We start from the raw sequence: 12,052 nt of genomic DNA on the forward strand, positions 1-12,052 counted from the left end.
CTGGGTGTTGGGATGACATTGGTGTCGTGAAGCGTGGAGGCGCACAAGACCGCCTCTATTTAAAACAATTACTTCGCATTCATGGCGATAAGCTTAATCTACACTGCGGTAATTTTTTTGTGTCTAACCTATAACATCAAATAAATCAATTGTCATCAGTTGTTGTATGGTATGCAGTATATTTGCACGCACAGCACTATTAAAGCGCATTCGAGATCCAAAATGTTAGTAGAGGCGGAACTCCACCTGTACATCCTAGATTCTGCTTGACTCTCCACACACAGACAAACACACACTGAAAATGATGGCTTATGTGATATGTTTCTATTTCATATATTTTTTAATTCATATAGAGTGTATTTAGTTAATAATGTATTTTTTAATGTATAGCATTTTACTAGTAGCTAAACATATTTAGTAATTTGAATGCTTCATATTGACGTTTAAACTATAACACTTAGGCATATCTTTAATGTGGTGTGTAGGTCTAATTGAGTGCACATTGGTGATGAGTAGGTGTAATTGAGGGCCTGTCACTTTAAGAAAATACGTGAGAGTAATTAGCCTCCCTTCAGCCTGACGGTTTTAGGCTAGTCGCTAGTGAATGAAAGTTGTGCATAGTGCATAAGGATATGTGGATGCAATTCATTATGTTTTCTATGTCATTAGATAAAATTAATGTTCAAAAAACTAACAAGTTGAAGACAATCTTTCTGGGATCAAGTGTTGACGTGACCTGAGCTGGCAGGATAGTTACCAGGAGCTCTTTCCAGATGTAAAGTTTGCCATGGTTGCGTAGCCCTATTTAAAAAGCGCAAAAGTAGTTCTCTCTCTCTCCGTGTGTGTCTCGTCTGCATGAGGCTATGTTCAATTCTTTCGGTAGTTGATCAGTCCGGTCAATAGAACGCATTCCGCCACTTCATGATTATATTGCGTCATCAGACAGGCTGTAAAAGTGCGGGGAATTTCTGCGCATTATGATGGCTAGAGTTCGCGGGACTTGAACAAATTATCGCCAATACCCGCCAATCCCCTACAATGTGAAATTTAAGCCCGTGTGTAAAAGGTGTGTGTGTGTGTGTGTCGTGAATGTAGCGTGTGTGTGTGTGTAAGAAATCTTGGCGTGTGTAATATTATTGTGTGTTATTATTGTAAAGTGCGTGTGTAATGTGTAAGGGTGTGTATTATGCGATGCATGTGTGTGTGTAAAGATGCGTGTGTGTGCGTAGCAAAGTGTATTGTATTTTGCGTGCATGTGTGTGTGTAATGTGTGTGTGTGTGTGTAAGTGTGTGTGTACAGTAAATGGCGTGTAAGTGCATGTGCAAATGCTGGCGTGTGTGTATTGATAATGCGTGATGTGTGTGTGTAAGTCTTGTGGTGTGTGTATTAGTGTGTGTATTATTATTAGTAATGCGTGTGTGTGTGTGTAATGTAATGGCGTGTGTATGCGTGCATGTGATACATGTATTAATATATATTCTTGGAATATTGTGTAAGTGTGTGTGTACAGTAAATGGCGTGTTAATGTAAGTCTGGCGTGTGTAAGTGTATGATTATGTGTGTAATGCGTGCATGTGTGTGTGTAAGTCGCGTGTGCGTGTGTGTGTGTAATGTCGCGTATTATGTAAGATGCGTCTGCGATGCGTGTGTAATAAATATAGGGAATATGGCGTGTGTAAGAAAATTAATGTGTAAGGTCAATGTGTGTGTGTAGCTAAGTGTGTTATTAGTATTGTAAGTGTGTGTGTGTATGCGATACATGTTGGTATTAATAGGCGTGTGTGTGTAAGTGTGTATTATGCGTGCATGTGTGTGTGTAGAAGCGTGTGTGTGTAAGTGTGTAATGTACGTGCATGTATTAGTATTAATAAGAAGCGTGTATTAAAAAGTGCGTGTGTGTGTAGAGTATGTTATTATTGACCATTATGCGTGCGGCGTGTGTAATGTAAAGAAGCGTGTAATGTGTAAATGTGTGTGGTAATACGCGTGTGTGTATAGAATGCATGTGTGTGTATACATCATAAATGCGTGTGTGTATAAGTGCGTGTATTGTGTAAGCGCGTGTATTAATGCACGTGCATGTGTGTGATAATAAGAATTAATATTATTAATGCGATACGTAAGTGTTGTTATTATACATGTGTGTGTGTAAAGTTGTGTGTCTTATGCGATGCATGTGTGTGTGTGTAATGCGTGTGTTGCGTGTGCGTGTAAATAATGCGTGCATGTGTGTGTAATGCGTGTATGTGTAAGTGCGTGTGTGTGTACGTGCATGTGTGTGTGTGTGTATTATTGTGTAAAGAATGCGTTGTGTGTAAGAAGCCGCGATGTGTGTACGTGCATGTGTGTGTGTAAGTGTGTGTGTACGTGCATGTGTGTGTGTAAGTATGTGTGTATGTGCGTGTGTGTAAAAGTGCGTGTGTGTGTGTGTAAGTGTGTGTGTGTGTACGTGCATGTGTGTGTGTAAGTGCGTGTGTGTGTGTAAGTGCGCGTGTGTAAGTGTGTGTAAGAGCGTGTGTGTGTAAGAGCGTGTGTGTGTGTAAGTGCGTGTGTGTGTGTGTGTAAGTGCATGTGTACGTGCATGTGTGTGTGTGTAAGTGCGTGTGTGTGTAAGTGCGTGTGTGCGTGCATGTGTGTGTGTAAGTGCGTGTGTGTGTGTAAGTGCGTGTGTGTGTGTGTAAGTGCGTGTGTGCGTGCATGTGTGTGTGTGTAAGAGCGTGTGTGTGTAAGTGCGTGTGTGCAAACTTAGCTCTAGCCTCACCTCACTCTCTGGTGGTGCAGCGTGTTCTAAAAACACAATGGATTAGTTTAATTGGCTTAAACACATGATATGGCAAGGTGCTGCGCTGTGATTGGCCAAGCTCAGAACAGTGGATATGCCAAACTCCCAAGGTGCTTTAGTCAGAACCAGAGTAGCTTTACACACACACACACATATAAATCAGAATCTCACAGGGCTAGCAGAGCTGGAGTAGATTGTTACCTGTGTACACACACACACACACACACACGTATATATCAGAACCTCAGAGCTGGGGTCAGGTATCCCTTCATTACAAGCTTTTTAATATGTCAAAATCTAATTAATTACATCCTCTGTGATTAATTAATCTAAATTCAATCACATTCAAAATGATTTACGTTGGGATCATTTAACACAATAATACAGAAATAATAATAATAATAATAATAATAATAATAATAATAATAATAATATACAAAGAAACAAAACAATAAATAAAACATCAAAAACATACTAATTACTCGGGGATGGACACACACACACACACATTAAAAACATACTAATTACTCGGGGATGGACACACACACACATCAAAAACATACTAATTACTCGGGGATGGACACACACACACACATCAAAAACATACTAATTACTGGGGATGGACACACACACATCAAAAAACATACTAATTACTTTCGGGGATGGACACACACACACAAAAAACATACTAATTACTGGGGATGGACACACACACACACATCAAAACATACTAATTACTGGGGATGGACACACACACACATCAAAAACATACTAATTACTCGGGGATGGACACACACACACACACATCAAAAACATACTAATTACTCGGGGATGGACACACACACACACATCAAAAACATACTAATTACTCGGGGATGGACACACACACACACACACACACACACACATCAAAAACATACTAATTACTCAGGGATGGACACACACACATCAAAAACATACTAATTACTCGGGGATGGACACACACACACACACACATCAAAAACATACTAATTACTCGGGGATGGACACACACACACACACATCAAAAACATACTAATTACTCGGGGATGGACACACACACACACATCAAAACATACTAATTACTCGGGGATGGACACACACACACACATCAAAACATACTAATTACTCGGGGATGGACACACACACACACATCAAAAACATACTAATTACTCGGGGATGGACACACACACACACACATCAAAAACATACTAATTACTCGGGGATGGACACACACACACATCAAAAAACATACTAATTACTCGGGGATGGACACACACACACACACATCAAAACATACTAATTACTCGGGGATGGACACACACACACACATCAAAACATACTAATTACTCGGGGATGGACACACACACACACACATCAAAAACATACTAATTACTCGGGGATGGACACACACACACACATCAAAAACATACTAATTACTCGGGGATGGACACACACACATCAAAAACATACTAATTACTCGGGGATGGACACACACACACACATCAAAAACATACTAATTACTCGGGGATGGACACACACACACACATCAAAAACATACTAATTACTCGGGGATGGACACACACACACACACATCAAAAACATACTAATTACTCGGGGATGGACACACACACACACACATCAAAAAACATACTAATTACTCGGGGATGGACACACACACACACATCAAAAACATACTAATTACTCGGGGATGGACACACACACACACACATCAAAAATACATAATTAATTTCGGGGATGGACACACACACACACATCAAAAACATACTAATTACTCGGGGATGGACACACACACACATCAAAAAACATACTAATTACTTTCGGGGATGGACACACACACACACACATCAAAACATACTAATTACTGGGGATGGACACACACACACACACATCAAAAACATACTAATTACTGGGGGGATGGACACACACACACATCAAAAACATACTAATTACTCGGGGATGGACACACACACACACATCAAAAAACATACTAATTACTGGGGATGGACACACACACACACACATCAAAAAAACATACTAATTACTTCGGGGATGGACACACACACACACATCAAAAAACATACTAATTACTCGGGGATGGACACACACACACATCAAAAACATACTAATTACTGGGGGGGATGGACACACACACACATCAAAACATACTAATTACTCGGGATGGACACACAAACACACATCAAAACATACTAATTACTCGGGGATGGACACACACACATCAAAAAACATACTAATTACTTTCGGGGATGGACACACACACACATCAAAAACATACTAATTACTGGGGATGGACACACACACACACATCAAAACATACTAATTACTCGGGGGATGGACACACACACACACATCAAAACATACTAATTACTCGGGGATGGACACACACACACACATCAAAACATACTAATTACTTTCGGGGGATGGACACACACACACACATCAAAACATACTAATTACTCAGGGATGGACACACACATCAAAAACATACTAATTACTCGGGGATGGACACACACACACACATCAAAAAACATACTAATTACTTTCGGGGATGGACACACACACATCAAAACATACTAATTACTCGGGGATGGACACACACACATCAAAAAACATACTAATTACTTTCGGGGATGGACACACACACACACATCAAAAAAACATACTAATTACTTTCGGGGATGGACACACACACACATCAAAAACATACTAATTAATTCGGGGATGGACACACACACACATCAAAAAAACATACTAATTTTCGGGGATGGACACACACACACACACATCAAAAACATACTAATTACTCAGGGATGGACACACACACATCAAAAACATACTAATTGCTCGGGGATGGACACACACATCAAAAACATTCTAATTGCTCGGGGATGGACACACACACATCAAAAACATACTGATAACTCTGGTTGTATCAACCTAAAATGCCAAATACAACAAAGATGAAATGTGTTTTAAAACTATTAAATATAACTGAATGAAGGTGCAGGCTCCCTGATAGGTTAAAGTCATGTGACATGCTGACACCATGGTGTGCAGGCTCCCCTGATAAGTTAAAGCAGGGGTCTCAAACTCAAATGAGCTGGGGGCCAATTCTGCCAACGTCATTTGATTGGAGGGCCAGCTATTTCTGAAAATGCAATGTTCTTTTTTTCAAATACCACACAAAACTGCAAACAAAAAGTGTTTTTATCTAGTTTTAGACACCTGTGCTAGCAACCTTAGCTTATAAATAAATACAAACGTCGCGGGCCGGAATTGGGTGTTTGAGATCCCCTGGGTTAAAGTCATGTGACATGCTGACACCATGGTGTGCAGGCTCCCCTGATAGGTTAAAGTCATGTGATATGCTGACACCATGGTGTGCAGGCTACCGTGATAGGTTAAGGTCATGTGACATGCTGACACCATGGTGAATTCCTGTCGGGCTGGATGAGGGTGATATGTATTTTTAACCAGCATGCATTTGGTTCAACCCAGTATGCATTGCGTTCTACCCAGTATGCATTGCGTTCTACCCAGCATGCATCACATCAAGTCAGAGCTGCACCAAAGATAATTAATGCGTAGCAAGATGGGTTGTCCTAGTTCATGTCTATGAGGGCAAAGTGGAGTTCAGTCAGAGACGGGCTCTGGTTCAGTTCCCGCCTGCACAGGGGCGTGTCACTGACGTATGACTGACGTTTGAGCGTCTCGGTTCCACGCCAGACAGAAGCCGGAGTACAAAACAAACTTGGTGTACACCTTCATTAATGTTGATTTTCTCCCGACTGGAGGGTCATACTGTCACGACATTCTCCTGAAATGGGGAGGAGGGTTTGGAAATCATGATACCGTGTCCGAAATGTGCATCCATTGCTCAGAAAAATAAGGCTTTGACAAATTTTGGGAAATTCTTGGATTCTGCCATAGACCTCAATGTTAAAAAAGGAGCCCGATCACTGCATAAATGTGCGGGGGCGTGTACTGCTACCCTATTTGCATAAATTTCCAGGGACAGGAAAAGGCCTCTCATGAAGTATCTTCGTAATCAACCATCTTTGGCTGCACAGCGCTGCTGCAGACAAGTGACCTGTCACTGGCCTATCAGATACACACAGCTGACCTGGGTCACCCTATCAGACACATGTTTTTTTATATTTGACTTTATGTTTTTATGTGGTATTTATGTGCCCTGTTTGGTGAGTCCTCATGTTGTGTTTATGTCTGTTTATGACTGTGCTCTCTCTGTTGGGGGCATAACAAAAGTTGCCCCTTGGGGATCATAAAGCCTAGGGGTGGGCAGAGCGAGGCTTTATGAAACACTGAAACGTGAAAACAATTCCGACACTTCAGAGCTGCTTAGGGTGAAACAAACCTGTCAAATGCTTCGGAGACGTAGACCTGAAGTCCGTGGCTCACTGTGTTACCTGTGTTACCTGTGTTACCTGTGTTCATAGTCTTGGTCAAAAGCTAAGCAGTGATGCCCGTGGTCAATAACTGGATGGGAGACCACATGAAGTGACAATAAAGAGAATCTTATTGCTGCCACTAGTGTTCATTAAATCACTTTTTTATTATAAAAACTCTCGATGTCGCAATGTGTTTGCTTTTTGACCATTCTGAGAGTTTAGTTGAAACTGAGTGGTTAATGATGAAGTAAGAAAACATATAAACATGTTATCTGAAAATCAAACCTTACAAATCAAACAAGGATCGAACCACATTTGAGCAGCCTAGACTACCGTGCAAAAACACCCTCACTAACCACTACACCATCATGGTTGTTGCATAAGAAAAGTCAGTAGCCTACACTGTTAATTGAACAAGCGGGCAAGCCTGCCGCCGACACTGGTGAAATGCACCGAAGGTTCACTTAGCTTTGGTCATATGACATGGGGATTTTGAATTATGTTTCGAAGCAGTGGTCACATGACATGGCTGTTTTGAACCACGTTTTGGAGCAGTGTTTCGAAAAACACTTGTGCTTCGAAGCCTCGACACTGATTTGTGACGTCAGTTACAAAGTCAGAACCAGAGTAGGGCTTTAGTTCACACCCCTAATAAAGACACCTTGAACCTATCACCTTGAACGAGACACAGACAGGTGACCTGCGTTACCCTATCAAACACAACATTCTATCACTTTTTTTGTTGTTGCTGGAATCAGCCTTTCCACTGGGTCAATGATGACAACAAGACATCAATCGTTGACTCCGTCTCCCAAAGGACAGAACTCTCAGCGCTCCGCTCCATCTTCCAAAGAACACAACTCTTGAACTCTCAGCGCTCCACTCAGTCTCCCAAAGACCCACACAGATGCACACACATGACAACATGTCTGCAGTCTAACAGGAGTATTTCAGCCATGCCAGTTCATTTTCACTATGCTCAATACTGAACACAATACTATAATGATTAGTCATGAAGGTGTTTGAGAAGGTGATGAGGCAGGTGATTCAGGGCGACGTCAGAGTGGCAGGGGTGTGGAGGATGCCACTCTGATGTTGCTGAACAGCACCTGTACCACCACCTTGAGAGCCCCATATCCCATGCTAGACTTCTTTCCACTGATTTGTCCTCTGCTTTTAATACTATACAGCCTCTTCTGCTTGCTGAAGAACATATTCATGAATTTAAAACTGATCGCAACATTATTGGCTGGATTTTTGATTTTATGACAAACAGGTCGCAGTGTGTTAGAGTCAATGGCGTTCTCTGTGTGTATTAGAGTCAATGGCTTTCTCTCTGACCAGCTCAATTCTTCTGCTGGTTCTCCAGGGGTTTGTGCTTCTCTCCTGTTCATTCTACACAGCATACTAACAGCTGCAGCTTCTCTTGTTCATCCTGCACAGCATACTAACAGCTGCAGAAGTCAGTTTCAAAATACACAAATCACCAGGTTTGCCGATGACTCTGTCATAGTTAGTCTGCTTAAGGGAGGGGAGCTAAAGCATGGCCCAGTGGTGAATGACCTTGTCTCTTGGTGTGTGGAGTCCTATCTTGTCCAAAACCAAGGACGTGGTGATAGGAAGTCTGCACCTACTGTACTCCCAAGCCTACTGAGATAAGCTACGCCCAGGGGCCTGGACGTGGAGCCAGTGGACAGCTACAAATATCTCAGAAGCCATCTGTAAGAAGGTCCAACAGCGTCTCTACTTTTTAAGAAAAATTAATTAATTTAATGTATGCACAAAAATTATGAGACTGTTTTATAAATCTTTTATTAAGTATGTATAAGTATGAGTATATAAAGTATGAGTATGTAGGCACTTCAGCCGTGCCTACAAGTCGGGGTTCGAACTGACAACCCTCCGGTTACAAGTACAAAGCGCTAACCAGTAGGCCACGGCTGCCCCTCACAATGTATATGTACTATATATATATACTATAGAAGGCTATGGCCATTTTGGACTGCGTTGACCATCCCCTCTATAGGCAGTTTGTGCTACCTTCAGGTAGAAGAAGGTGCAGAGTTCCCACCCATAGGACTAAACGTTACGTAATCTCTTTTGTGTGTACTGCCATTAACATGCTGAATTTGCACAAATGATGTCATGTCTTTAATCTGCTGCTTCTTTGCACATTTGGACTGTTGCTAATCCTGGCCTCTCCATGTTGTGATCTTGCCCTGTGTTTTATTTACTGTACTGGTCTTGTCTGTCTGTGTTGTAATACTGTCGCCACTTATTATGACCGCCGCTAGCGCCCCGTCATCTACTTCCTGAATTTTTGGTCAACGATACCCGGGACACCGAACCACCGGGGCACATGAAATTTGGTGGGTATGTAGACCCACTAGACTTTTATGGAAAAATTTCGTTTTGTCCCCGGGGGCCACTACCCACCCCCCGTGCTGGGCCCCCCGAACCGCAAAAAAAAGCAGTTTTTCCTAAATAACTACCTGAACCGTGGCACTGAGGATGAAGAATCTTTTATGGAATGTAACAGGGTGGTACATAGGAAGGGCCAAGGGGCCAATCACAGTAGCCTGACTACGCCACCCTGAGGCCTAGTGCATCAGGGAATCTTTAAGAGATTGTACCGCTTTCAGGTTAAGTAACTACACAGTGGACATGAATTACAGGAAAACAATATTTATTAAGACAAAGGTAGGGAAGTGGAGATCTGAGGGTGGCAACTATGGAAGTTCAGACCAATACCATGCAAGCATAAAGAAAGGTTCACCTGTTACACAGCAAAAGTACACAGTAAAGCTACAAGGAATACACCAAAAACATCACACGTGCTTAAACTAGACCCCCCTCAGACACACCTCCCTACTAAATAAAGATGAAAGTTACACAGAAGGACAAGACAGGCAACACAAAAACCAAACATAAAATAACCAAAGCAAAACCAAGACAAGACAAGACAGCAGCACGACCCATGTTCCCCATCAGCATGACTGTGCTGCCTAAAAGAACAGAACACAGAAGATTAAACAAAGAACACACCACAATATACATAACATAAAACCACAAATGTCTATGGGGAGACAGCATACCTGACAGTAGCACAGACAGGGGCTACACCAGTGGAGTCTACATTGCTACTGGCTGCTGCCCCTCTTAAGTAGTACTCCACTGGTGCCAGATTGATCAAATGCCTATGCCCCGCCCCCTTCATTAGCACTTCCAGGTGCTATGGGGGGAAAATAGCAGGCAGAGAAGGTCTACCTGCTACAGTATGTTGGTCTCAAGGGCCCACATCAACCTGGCTCTTAATCACTCATTTGTGATTTGCACCCCGGGTAAAAAATTAAAATGCAATATTATTCTGCTTTAATCGCCCCTATCTTCAGTTAAGATGTTCAGAACTGCACCAAATTGAATGTGTATGATTGACCTGCCATTCTCTGGGGGTATGCCAAGTTTCGTAGAATTTCATCCATGGGGGGGTCTTAAAAAAATTAGGTTATGTGTACATTTAGTGACTGTACACTCATTGGCCTGTAGATGGCGGTGCACACATATACAGGCACCCACATACTATCGGTATTAGAACGACCGATACATAATTACAAATTCAGTAGGATTAAAAGAAAGCCAAAATTCATCATCATCATCATGGCTGCATTTCCAGTATTGGCGATAAGTAGTCGTTTGTCCACTAGATGGCGCATCGTTGCAGTGAGACGTAATTTTGTTGGAAGTTAAAAGTGGGTTGGAAAAACAATGGACGCTTCCTACAAGGACTGTAGTTTACCGCAGAGAACGTCTAAGGATAGGACGATGTTCACATGAAATGTAATTCCCATTTCTTCTTGGAGCCAAAATAAATCTGAGGATGTTTATCGGACATGCTTGGTTTTTACTGCAGGTACGTTAATCTTATAATATCAATAAGGACCTAGGTAATGTTACCATTAGCGTTGGTTGAGTGATGGAGGCCAATTTGATTGATTGCATTTGTAGAAAACTATAAATGCGGTTATACCAAGCAAATTGATAGCAGCACTGTAATTGTATCTTTCGACTGTCATTTGTTGCATGTGCTACAAAATCATTCTGTGCAATGGAAGATTTACCAACGTTACACCGGTCTGATACAGTTTTGCCTATACATGCGTGAGACTGAGACGCCTGTTTATTTTTTGTTTTAAGTGCGTGCAGGGTGTGAGAGGGGAAGGTGGAGGTGCTTTGATTCCATCTTGGTAGTTGTAGTCTGTGAAATTAAAAAGCACGTGTGTGTGAAGTATCCAAACAATGACACCTTCATTTCATTATGACTGCTTTAGCAACACACCTTAAGCTACTGTGTAGTGGGTCCCATTTAGAAGTGGCTACTTCATTCGCGCTTTTCTTGACTCATGGAGCTGCGTGAATTTTATTACAACTTTTCGCCACGATATGGCAGTTTAAGTCCGCTTGATACTGTAAGACGTAAGCCATTGGTTTCCCAAGGAGATTTTATTTGTGTCGCCAGCATAGCCTATTGACAATTTATGTTGTAAATAGGCCTACCTTATAAGCCTACCTGTAGCTTAGGGAAGCTAACAGCTTTCTATTAGGATCTAGTTTGTTAGTTACAGTTTTGTCATAACTCCCTGATGCATTTTTGCATTTAGAATAGCCAGAGCGTGGATATGTCAATCGGAAAATTAAACAATATCGGGTGCCTATGGACTAGGCTGGGCGAACCCAGCCTGATCTGCCCGCTATTTATTTTTTGATTTCTTAAAAGATTGAACTTGGTCTGGTGAAAGCCAG

This window comes from Alosa alosa, chromosome 22, assembly GCF_017589495.1.
Source record: "Alosa alosa isolate M-15738 ecotype Scorff River chromosome 22, AALO_Geno_1.1, whole genome shotgun sequence".
Taxonomy (NCBI): Eukaryota; Metazoa; Chordata; class Actinopteri; order Clupeiformes; family Clupeidae; genus Alosa; species Alosa alosa.